This window comes from Micropterus dolomieu, linkage group LG08 (genome assembly GCF_021292245.1).
Source record: "Micropterus dolomieu isolate WLL.071019.BEF.003 ecotype Adirondacks linkage group LG08, ASM2129224v1, whole genome shotgun sequence".
NCBI lineage: Eukaryota > Metazoa > Chordata > Actinopteri > Centrarchiformes > Centrarchidae > Micropterus > Micropterus dolomieu.
Genome location: NC_060157.1, coordinates 2,202,277 through 2,213,139, shown reverse-complemented (window position 1 = coordinate 2,213,139; position 10,863 = coordinate 2,202,277). Strand labels below are relative to the sequence as shown.

The 10,863-nt window shown below is 42.2% G+C and overlaps 1 protein-coding gene across 4 annotated transcripts in view; it reads left to right on the top strand.

Annotated features, from left to right (window-relative positions):
• Positions 1 to 10,863, top strand: part of sulf2b (sulfatase 2b) — a 276,394-nt gene that overhangs the window by 57,611 nt on the left and 207,920 nt on the right. The window contains exon 1 of one of the 4 annotated variants that reach the window (XM_046055571.1): positions 3,208 to 3,224. The exons of the other annotated variants lie outside the window; for them this stretch is intronic. The gene's annotated coding sequence lies outside the window, so the exon portion shown is untranslated. Of the gene's footprint in view, positions 1 to 3,207; positions 3,225 to 10,863 lie in introns of those variants that run through there. 4 annotated transcript variants of the gene reach the window in all.

The following is a 10,863-nucleotide window of genomic DNA, read 5'->3' as shown; positions in this document are numbered from 1 at the left end:
ATCGGGAAAGGCTCTCCTATAAAAGTATGTTTTAAGAAGGGACTTAAAAGAGTTCACTGACTCAGCCGACCTGATTTCCTCGGGCAGGCTGTTCCAGAGCCTCGGGGCCCTGACAGCAAACGCTCTGTCCCCTTTAGTTTTCAGTCGAGACTCTGGAACAGACAACAGACCTCTGCCCGAGGATCTCAAGGTACGTGCTGGTGCGTATGGGACTAAAAGGTCAGAAATATAACAAGGCGAGAGGCCATGAAGAGCTTTAAAAGTGATCAATAGAATTTTAAAGTCAATTCTAAAACATACTGGGAGCCAGTGTAATGAAGCAAAAATAGAAATTGTTCTGGTTAAAAGCCTGGCAGCTGAGTTCTGGACAGTCTGGAGTCGATCAGTAGATTTTTGGGTTAAACAGGTGAAAAGGCTGTTGCAATAATCCAGGTGTGATGAGATGAAGGCGTGTAAAATGGTCTCGGTGTCCTTAAAAGTGAACATAGATCGAATTTTTGCTATATTTCTAAGTTAATAAAAACATGATTGAACAAGTTTTGTGGTGTGCTGCTCGAAATTTAAATTACTATCAAACCAGACACCAAGGTTCTTTGCCACAGGCTTAATGTCATTTCTTAAACACAGTATACCATGTGTGTAGACATAGTATAAATAGGTAAGAAAGAAACATTTCCAGAGGGCTTATGTGGCTTGTGTGACTTAAGGAATAATGTTTTAACCTGGGCCCTATTTTAAAATATGTTGGTGTTAAAATGACAAACACAAAGGCACAAAAAGTTTTGAATCCGTGCAGTAGAGGCTTCAGCTGTCCACAAAAAGTGCTTCTTGTTGCCAGCGACCGGCTCAGACTGTTACACCAGGTGTCTGACAACATCGTGGAAAGGACCTGTGAGGGACTCCAGGCGACACCCTTTGTATTTAACAGGAAACTGAAGTCTCGCTCAAGGACAGTTGTCGCTCTGAAATATCACGAGAGGTGAGTTGTTGCAGGAAGACGCCGGTGGAAACGAGGGAGAGGAGTTTGTTGTGTACGTAGAGGAGCTGCTAGCAAGTCTGTATTTCAGCACAACAAACTCCTCTCTACAACTTTTACTTTTCCCTGATTGTTTCCACCTTTTCCTTGTTTGTCACCTCCCTCTTGTGTATACAAGGCTACGACCACACTAATACATTTACGCCTGCCGTCCAGACTAAAATGGTGAATCCGAATACCTAAAACTGAGAAGTTTAATAACGCTTCTGACCCCGTTTATGTTTCAAAACTCCGTGATAGCATATTAGGGCAAATAGGCGAAAACTATGCAGACACTCACATTTGGCTTCCTGATTGGGTCTTTGTTTAGTGTCTGGCGTCTCTGCCTGCTTCCCTTGTCTGGATGTAAGTTTTGATTCTCGCTTGCCTTCCTGGCCTGGAGCTTTTCTTTTGCCCGTTGATTTGCCTGTGCATAGTTGAATTATTTGGACATTGCCTCTACACTACCGTAAGCTTGATCGTCTTTTGTTTTACTATTCAAATAAACAGCTGGCACTGTACCTGCTCAGCACGGTGTCTTGCGTTTGGGTGTAAACCCACGGTTTCCTGTGTCCACACTTGACATCAACAAAGCCGTAGTGCAGACCTGTGCGGCAAGAAAGATCCAACATCCAGTCTAGAAGAAATCTCCATTTTTATTTTCAGAGTTTCTTCTTCTATACTGATTCTTCATGTAGGCCAGTGGTCAGCAATAGGCGGCCCTCTGGCCAGAAGCGGCCCGCCAGCAATAATATCTGGCCAGATTGCTTTGATAGCAGAAAAATAAATAATTTGATAACGGCTGGTGCTGAAATAGATCTCAATCATGGCTTCAACAGTTATTCACACAACCACTTCCTCTTAAGTGATTATGCCTCTAAAATAAAAGCGCAATAACGTGTTTTGCAGCAATGCTTCATGTCGAGTTTCTTAAGAGCTTTTACTTTGAAGAGTTCTGAAGGAAATTCAAAGAGTCTCTGGTCTGCTTGACGCACCTCTGAAAAAGCCGTCAGTAAACGTGTGATTGGATTCCCCTGAATTTTCTCAGGGAAATGAAAATAAGTGTCCACAGGTTTATGAATGCGGATCAAACGCCGGAACGCGCGCACACACTGCAGCGCATGCTTTATGTGAGCATGTGCAAAAGTGTCTTTTTATTCAATTTGTTTAACAAGGGAGAAAAAAAATCTGCTATAAGATGAAATCAATCTCACAACCTACCCGTCGGGAGTCCCGCACGGTGCCTACTTACCTAAACAAGCACATGATTTCATGTTCCGGCCCACCATATAACTAACGGCTTGGAAAAATTTGGCCCGATGCCAGACTTATTTGTCGACCCCTGATGTGTAGGCCTTGATTTCAGCCTCTGTCTGAAACAAGCTGTAGATGCTCCTGTCTCTTTAAGCCCCCCCTCTCAAAGCCCACTGTCTTCTGATTGGCCAAGACCTGAAGGACGTTACCAGGCTGTTGGTGTTGCTGGGCAGAACAGGCAGACTGTTATGAGTTTAGTTTTGGGTTATGTTTGTGTTGTATTTTCCCCTGTGTGTTTCTGGTTTTGCCAATGTTTCATGTGTCTTTCTATCAGCCTCTGTTTCTCTAGTTTCTCATTTATGTCTTGTCTCTTATCTTAGGTCTTAGTCCTGCATTTTAGTTCTTTGCCTCAGTTCTTAGTTCTGTGCTTTAGTTAGTTAGTTAGTTGTTAGTGTTATTCCTGGTCTGTGTATTTCTGTGTTTCATTATTTGATCTTGTTTAGGGTTTTGTAGCTTAGTTTATTCTATGTTTATCTGCATGTTTTTTACCTGTTCGAGTCCATAGTTCTATGTCTCCATGTTTTAGTGTAGTCCTGTTTGGTCCGGTCTCAGTCCCTGCCCTGATTTTGCAGTCTTTCTATATTTTGTGTTTTTCTGTCCTGGTGTGTTCCCGTGCACTTTACTTCCTGTTTTATTTTGTAATCTTCTGTGCCTGGTGTTCTTGTCTAGCTTTGCTTCCTGTTCTGTTCTCCTTGATGTGATCCACCTGTTTTATGTTCCCGCCCCGCTCGTTTGCCTCACTACCTAATGCCTGTGTTCTGTTCAGTCGGTGTTGGATCGTTGTGGTTAGTCTTATGTGTGTGTTTGCTCTGCTCCTGCTTCCTACCTTCTTATGGATTTTTGGTTCTAAATGGATTCCCTGGTTTTCGTTGGACGTGTTGTATCTGCCACTGTTGTGAGTACGCCTTCAGTTAATTAAATATTGAACTGAACCTTCTCAGCTCTTGTGTCCTGCGTTTGGGTCCTCAACCTTGCTCACACACACTGACAAAGACTGAGCGTTGCCGCGCCGTTAGTGTCGGAGCACCGTCTGGCTCCGTGTGTCGTAGAACGGAGCCGTTGGTAGAAAAAGCAGTTCAATCTGAGGTTTTTGCTCACAAGGGTTTCTTATAAATGCTTTAACCTCATTTTTTGAAGCTTTGGCCATGTTTAACATGAACATCCAACATTATAACCTACAATGTTAGAAGTCATTAAATGTGGAAAAAGCATAATAGGTCTCCTTTAAGCATGACCGTCAGTGTTCCTGAACCTCTACTAAGTAATTATTATTGACCGTGACACCACAACGAAGGTCCCCTAACTCTAACAAAGTACTCTTTTAACACTAAACCTAATCAAGCCACAGCGTTGTCACATCAGAAATCATAATTCTTTTCCGATGACCGTTTTGGAAGGGACAAGCAAATAGTGTCGGCTGCTGGTAGGGGAGTCGCATCAGAACGCTCTTCTGTCTTCTGGAGGTCATTTACAAATTATGTATTTTGGAGGACTTGCTGACTCGTTGGCTGATTTCTGACGCTGCTTCCTTGTGGACATTATACCCCAGTCTGCACAAGTATAAAGGAAACACACACACATGCGAACGTGTCCGATAGACACCCGTGTACTTTTGCTCAGAGAACTCCAGTTTTAGTAGTCATCCATCCATCGTCAACCGCTTATCCTGCGTGCAGGGTCGCTAGCATCAGGCGAAAGGCGGGGTTCACCCTGGACAGGTCGCCAGCAGGGCCACACATAGACAAACAACCAGTCACGCTCACGCTCACACCTACGCTGACACGGGGAGAAGATGCAAACTCCGTGCCGCCCTCATGGAAACCAAGCCCAGTTAAACCTGTCAGACAGATCTGATTCGAATCCTCTGCAGTGCAGAGCGTCAGCTGATGTTGTTTCAGAGATAAAACATAATTGCATGTTTTCAGAGTAGATCTGAAAACTTTTCATTTCTCAGATGATGTAAGTGAATGGGCACACAGTTTCCATAGTAACCTGCACTCCAGTGTTCTTGCTAGCCGCGATGCCACGGGCTGTTTTCCAAAGATCAGGCTTCTTATTTTGGTGATGGTTGTTATTTTTTTTTGTGACTGAACAAAGGACATGCAAAAGCATTTGCAGAGTTAACGTCATTGGAGCAAATTTACATGTCAAAGTTCACTGCTGATTTCTTCAAGAAGGAATCTGTTGATTGAAGCAATACCACTGGAATTAAATGGGTTTTTGGTCTGAAATGTTGTTATATAATGAGCCCTCTGGGGTATCCTGTCAAGTACTGAAGATGACTGACATCAGAGCCACTCTACTGTTGGTGATGAAAAACAGGATGGAAGAAAAAGATACGAGGCAGTGAAGAGTTTTATTGTCTGTCCTCCAGCCTGTAATCTGACTGGAATCTGCTTAATGGGAGACGAACACTGAAGTACTGTCTCCACTGACCCCTGACACTGTGTGTGTCTGTTAATGGGAGTTAATAGAAGGCACATGACTGAAATGAAATAAAATTCCAGACAGAGCGGAGAAAACAGGAGGATTTAGAGACAGATGAATGGATAAAAGGAGGAAGAAGATGCAGGAAATAAAGATGAAGAGATGGAGACGATATCGGCAAACGAGGGAGACGAGAGTCAGAAAGTGGAGAGCTGGAGGTGACGCGAGAGAGAGGTGACCTCTCTGAGTATTGATCCGTTCATCAATAACCTGATAGAGATCTGGTAGGAGGCTGTCTGAGCAGCTGTGCGTGGTAATGAAGCAGTGGATTCCTTCGGATGCTCGTTGTCTTTCTTCTTCCTGAGGCTGGATGTTAAAAGCTAAGATGAAGTCACGTCTTGTTCACGTCTTTCCAGCGGCTCCAGAGTTACACAGCGGGGAAACGCTTCACATCTAAAACAAACAACATGGGATTTATTATCGACTGATGAATGAGAGCAGTTCATTTTTGTTTAGATAATGGGATTTCAGCCAAAAGTTATGTCTGATGTTGTGCAGAGGCTTCTCACAAGAAGACATCAGAAACACGGTTCTGCAGGTTCTGTCCCGAGCTGATCCTAAGGGCTGGCTTCGGGCCTTTCTATCGGGCATATCTAATGGTCTGCTAAAATAAAGCTGATCAAATGTCGATGCTCCTGCCAGTGGTTCAGCGCTGCTCTCCTTAACTCCAGCCCACACAGCGAGCATGTTGCTGCACGTGCGAGTGAAAATTATTATGTGTGAATGTGAAAAATGATTTGGCCACACTGATGACTTTGGTTACTCCCCTGATTTTGTTTCTCTAGCGCCATCATTAGGTCAGACTTTACCAGTACCAGCTCAAATTGTATACATCTACATTTACTCGTTTGGCAGACGGTTTTATCCAAACGACTTACATTTGAGAAACAACAAATTACGCTGTGAGAGATCTACAAGTGACAATAAGAGAGGAAGTGTTGTCTGCAGAGTTTTCAGGAGCTTCTTGAAGTCTGATGGCGTGCGGTAGCTCGTTCCACCATCGTGGGGTCACAGATGAGAACAGGGACTGAGGTCGCTTTGTGTGAAGGGATGGCAGAGCCAGGCGGCGTCCGTTGGAGGAGCGTAGCGGCCGAGAAGGAACATTAACTTGTATTATGGAGTTTAGGTAGATGGTGCAGACGAAGTAGTCACTCTGTGTGCAGCATTAGGGACTTGATTCTGGAGGCCACGGGGAGCCAGTGGAGGTCACAGAGTAATGGAGGGACATTGAAAACCAGACGCACTGCTGTGTATAGAAGTCTATGAGAAAATGTTTCTAATTGTCAGCTGATTTATTCCCTCAGTAAACACTTTCCTGGTGAGTTTATGGTCTCAGTCACTAGTTTCAAGTCTTCTTCAACACAGCATGATGTTCATTTAGTAAATTATGGTCCCATTTAGAGGAACAGAGACCAGGAAGCAGGGGAAGCTTTAGGGCGGGGCTACAAGCTGATTAACTTGTCAATCAGAATAGAGGTGACTCTTATTCGCTGCTCTGTTTACACTCTCACAGTGTGTTTTCATGAAAGTTAATTGTCTAAAAACCAAGATGGCGACGGCAAAATGCCAAACTGGAGGCTTTGAAACGGCAGTCCACAAACCAACGGGTGACGTCACGATGGCTACGTCCACTTCTTTACTACAGTCAGTATAAACCAAGGGCGTCACTTAGTGTTGAAAAGTGGTGGGTACATGGGGGCCAGATTAGGTTCATAAGAACGAGACGAAAAGATCTTTCAACAGTGTTTTAAATGTATCCCCAATGCTGAGATATGAGTGGGGGGTCTGGAGGGGCCTCCCCCAGGAAATTTTAGATCATTAAAAACTTAATTTCCTGCGTTCTGGTGAAAGTTTCTGCACCAATTTATGGTGGAAATGTTTTTATTTATGTAAAAGGATTCAAAATTCAGGTGGCACCTTACATTTCAAAATATATAAATATAACAGAATCTAAGTGAGAGCAGCTCTCAGATCAGTTTCTCCTGCAGATCAACTTTTCTCCTGTAACATCGTCCCTGCTGAGGCAGGATTTAGTCTTCCCTCCTCTTTTGCCATGTTCACAGGGAGAGAACGGAAAATTTGGCCAAAAAGAAACCGTGTTAAGAGAAGTTCCGAGAACACTTTCTCTGATAACACCCTTAACCCGTAACCTCGAACATGCACTTCCTGTGCTCTTCTTCTTCTATCCCCTTACTTACTTACTCACTTTTTTGTTTTTCCCTAGGTATTTACCCCATTGATGCGATATATGCTATTAGCTCTTACTAGTATGTACTGTCAGTTGTAGATCTCGTGCTGTATTTGATTCTTTGTTGATGATTGTAAGTTGTTTTTCAAATGTAAGTCGCTTTGGATAAAAGCGTCTGTCAAATGAGTAAATGTAAGTTGTTAAAGTCACTGATTGGTGCTGCATGTTTTTGGGTCATTTTATAATCAGAAGCTTGAATTTTTTAATTTTTTTTTTTTGGACAATGCAGATTGGTTTCTTCTATATTTTAATTGCACTGCATGTTTTCTTAAATTATAAAGAAACCTTTCTAAAAGCATTTTCATTTGTTATTTAACTGCAAGCTATATTTAAGAATTTCTTAAAACAAATTATGCTTTAAAAAATGTCCCCAGTGTAAATGACAGTATAAACAGTGTATATAATACAGAGGTTATTTCCAAATACCTGCAAAACTAGTCTGACATTTCCAGAGTTTCAGAACCTCTCAGTTCCTTCTTGATTTCCAAGGGACGTTATCAACGGACGCAAACCAAAATGCCTCTCTGTCTCTCTCTCTCTCTCCTGTAAATGGTAGGTGGTCTGTACTTGGCCGGCGCCTTTCTAGTTTTTCCAACAGCTCAAAGAGCTTCTCACTACATCACATTCATCCCTTTCAAACATGTTCATACATGATGTAGAGGCTGACAGAAATACACACTCATACACGTTCAGCAGGGAGGATTCAGAAATTTGCCCAAGGATACTTTGACATGAAGACCTGGGGGGGGGGGGAGTGGATGACCACTCTCTACCCCTGCCTCTCTCTGCCTCTCTCATTTCAATTAACTTTACTGGCATGAATATTTAGGTAAACAATGTTACCAAAGCACACATTCACATATAAACAATAAAAAACTATATAAATACAGACGTGGACAAAATTGTTGGTACCATTCCTGTAAAGAAAGAAAAACCCTTTAACATGCTTGTCTATAATTTTCTTTCTAATCTCCTGAGTCAGCTCTCTCCTAAATAGACTGCAGACTGACTTATTACAAGTTTGAAGACACCCGTGATGCTAATTGCAGGACACACCTAAGTATAACATGTCCCTATGGTCTAATTATTTCTAATCTTTTCTAGGGGTACCATAATTTTTGTCAGGCCGTTGTTATAGTCAAAAGCTATGCCTTATTTTCATTCGTTAAATTCCAGTTATTTTCTTTTCTTTTTAATATTACTTTTGTCAGTTTGAAGTTATTTCAGAGACCATTGTGGGTTTTATCTTTCTTTAACAGAAGACCAACAATTTTGTGTGTGTGTGAGATAAACAAAACATAGAAAACAAACTAAAAACTAATTGCATGAAAAAAATTTTTGACAAATGATAGCATTTTTTCCAAGAAACAAATAACAAACAATAAAAATAATATAATATTTCAGTACAATATTAATGTATTTAATGTATTTAATTAATTCTTTATTTATTAGTCTAGTCTGAGTTTCCACTGGTTGTCCTCAGTTCATGGAATGAGGAGATAAATTTTGTTGCTATGATTTGGCAGCAACACTTCTCTCTCTCTAGCTAGCTACTGACATGAATTATAACCATGCATTGTCGTGAGGATACAGACGTTTCAAAGGAGACAAGCGTATAATGCAGATCGATGCAGGTGTTCAGTCTGCAAATCCGCACACTTCACTGATAAACCACAGAAGCGCCTCCTGTACCCGATGTCGCCGGTAGGAGTCAGGGATGTGCAGTACAATCCCGGTCACGGCACCAGTGTAACCCGAGTTGTACTGCGCGGTCCTGACTCAAATGACTAAAATAAGGATGAAACGGCGCTGACAGGAGGTCCGCGATGAATTTAATGATACCGTAGAGCTGACAGGAAGTCAGCTGACGTGCAAGTAGTCAGTTGTAACAGTAACGTTACACACACACAACATTTTATAAATTTGACAGTTATTTATGACTGTAAGATATTTATTTAATCCTACGAAAGGACCCAAAAATTAAGACCTTTATGACCGAAAATCCAGACTTTTAGGGCCTTATTTTGAGAACATTAAATTCAATACTTTTTTAATACTTTTAAGACCCCCCCGGTATCCTGTCTATATTCTTTAGGTAACCTAGTGGTTTTCACAAAGATAGACTTTCACTCTGGCTTACATACAGTAGATAGTCAGACTTCAGATACACCGATTATACTGCAGTGAATTCTGGGTGAAATAAGACACTTTTCAAAACAACAAAAAATATGTTTGTTGAAGCAGTATAATAGTTTATTTTACTGATGGTGGAGAGCGTGGTAGCAAAAAGAAATGTTTGAATTGGGGAACAACAGACCTCTGCCCGAGGATCTCAAGGTACGTGCTGGTGTGCATGGGACTAAAAGGTCAGAAATATAACAAGGCGAGAGGCCATGAAGAGCTTTAAAAGTGATCAATAGAATTTTAAAGTCAATTCTAAAACATACTGGGAGCCAGTGTAATGAAGCTAAAATAGGAGTAATGTGGTCATATTTCTTTGTTCTGGTTAAAAGCCTGGCAGCTGAGTTCTGGACAGTCGGGAGTCGATCAGTAGATTTTTGGGTTAAACAAGTGGAAAAAAGAAAATGGTACAAGATGCCAACAAAGAAATATAAACAACAAATATAACAGCTTATCCATCTGTCAGACTCAGGATAGCTTCCGTAGTTAAACGAAACCGGCCGATGAACTCGTTGTTGTGTATTTGTAGTTGGTTACTGCTGTCCCTAAAGACTCTTCTTCCCTTCTCATAGCTCCCTCCATAATATCGTCCGCAAACCCCAAATTATGAGCCATTTTCCCTTTTTTTTGGCTGTTTGTAACGTAACTGGTTGTTACTGGTGGTTAAACAAGTCTTACACTATAGGTCGATCTAAAATAGCTTTGTGAAACCGGCCCCTGGACTTTTTGTGTCTCCCTGTTTCAGTTGCAGGGTCACTGAGTCAGAGTCTGCTCTAGCGAAGAAGCTGCCTCTGCTTGATATCTCTGGCATTAATCTCTCTGGCGCTCTCTCTTCATTAGCACTGATGATATTTCCCAGGAGTTGTTTCTGACACAGACCTGTTGCCTTCAAACCGCACAGCTGCTAATTACACACACACACACACACACACACACACACACACACACACACACACACTGGCTGTTATATTTTTAGTCCAAGTGGCTGCCGGATCATGACAGACCGGTGAAGTGGATTTGTGGTTTGGCCTTGGTGTGTGTGTGAAAGTGTGTCTGTGTGACACACACATAATGAACAGTGTCATGATGAAATGAATAACAAGGCAGACAAAACATAATTGGACTAGAAGAATGGATTAGGCTGACATGTCACACACGCACAGACAGATGTGCGGTTTGGTGTGTCACATGTTTATGCAGATAAAGTTTGTGTGTTTTCAGCTGCTCTCCTGTTTTTTTTTCCGTGACATCATTTTCTATTTAATTTGACACTTCACCTCGCCGCTCTATTCTACTAACGTGCACAAAATCTTTTTCTTTACTTCCAGTTATTAGAGGTTTAGAGACCTGCGCGGGACTGTTTTCTTGATCCTGCTCCCGTTGATTTTGTGACCATTACCGCCCACTCCCGCAACACGTGTATCCGCACCCCCAACACGTGTATCTGCACCCCCAACACGTGTATCTGCACCCCCAACACGTGTATCTGCACCCCCAACACGTGTATCTGCACCCCTAACACGTGTATCCCGCAACACGTGTATCCCCCAACACGTGTATCTGCACCCCCAACACGTGTATCTGCACCCCAACACGTGTATCTGCACCCCCAACACGT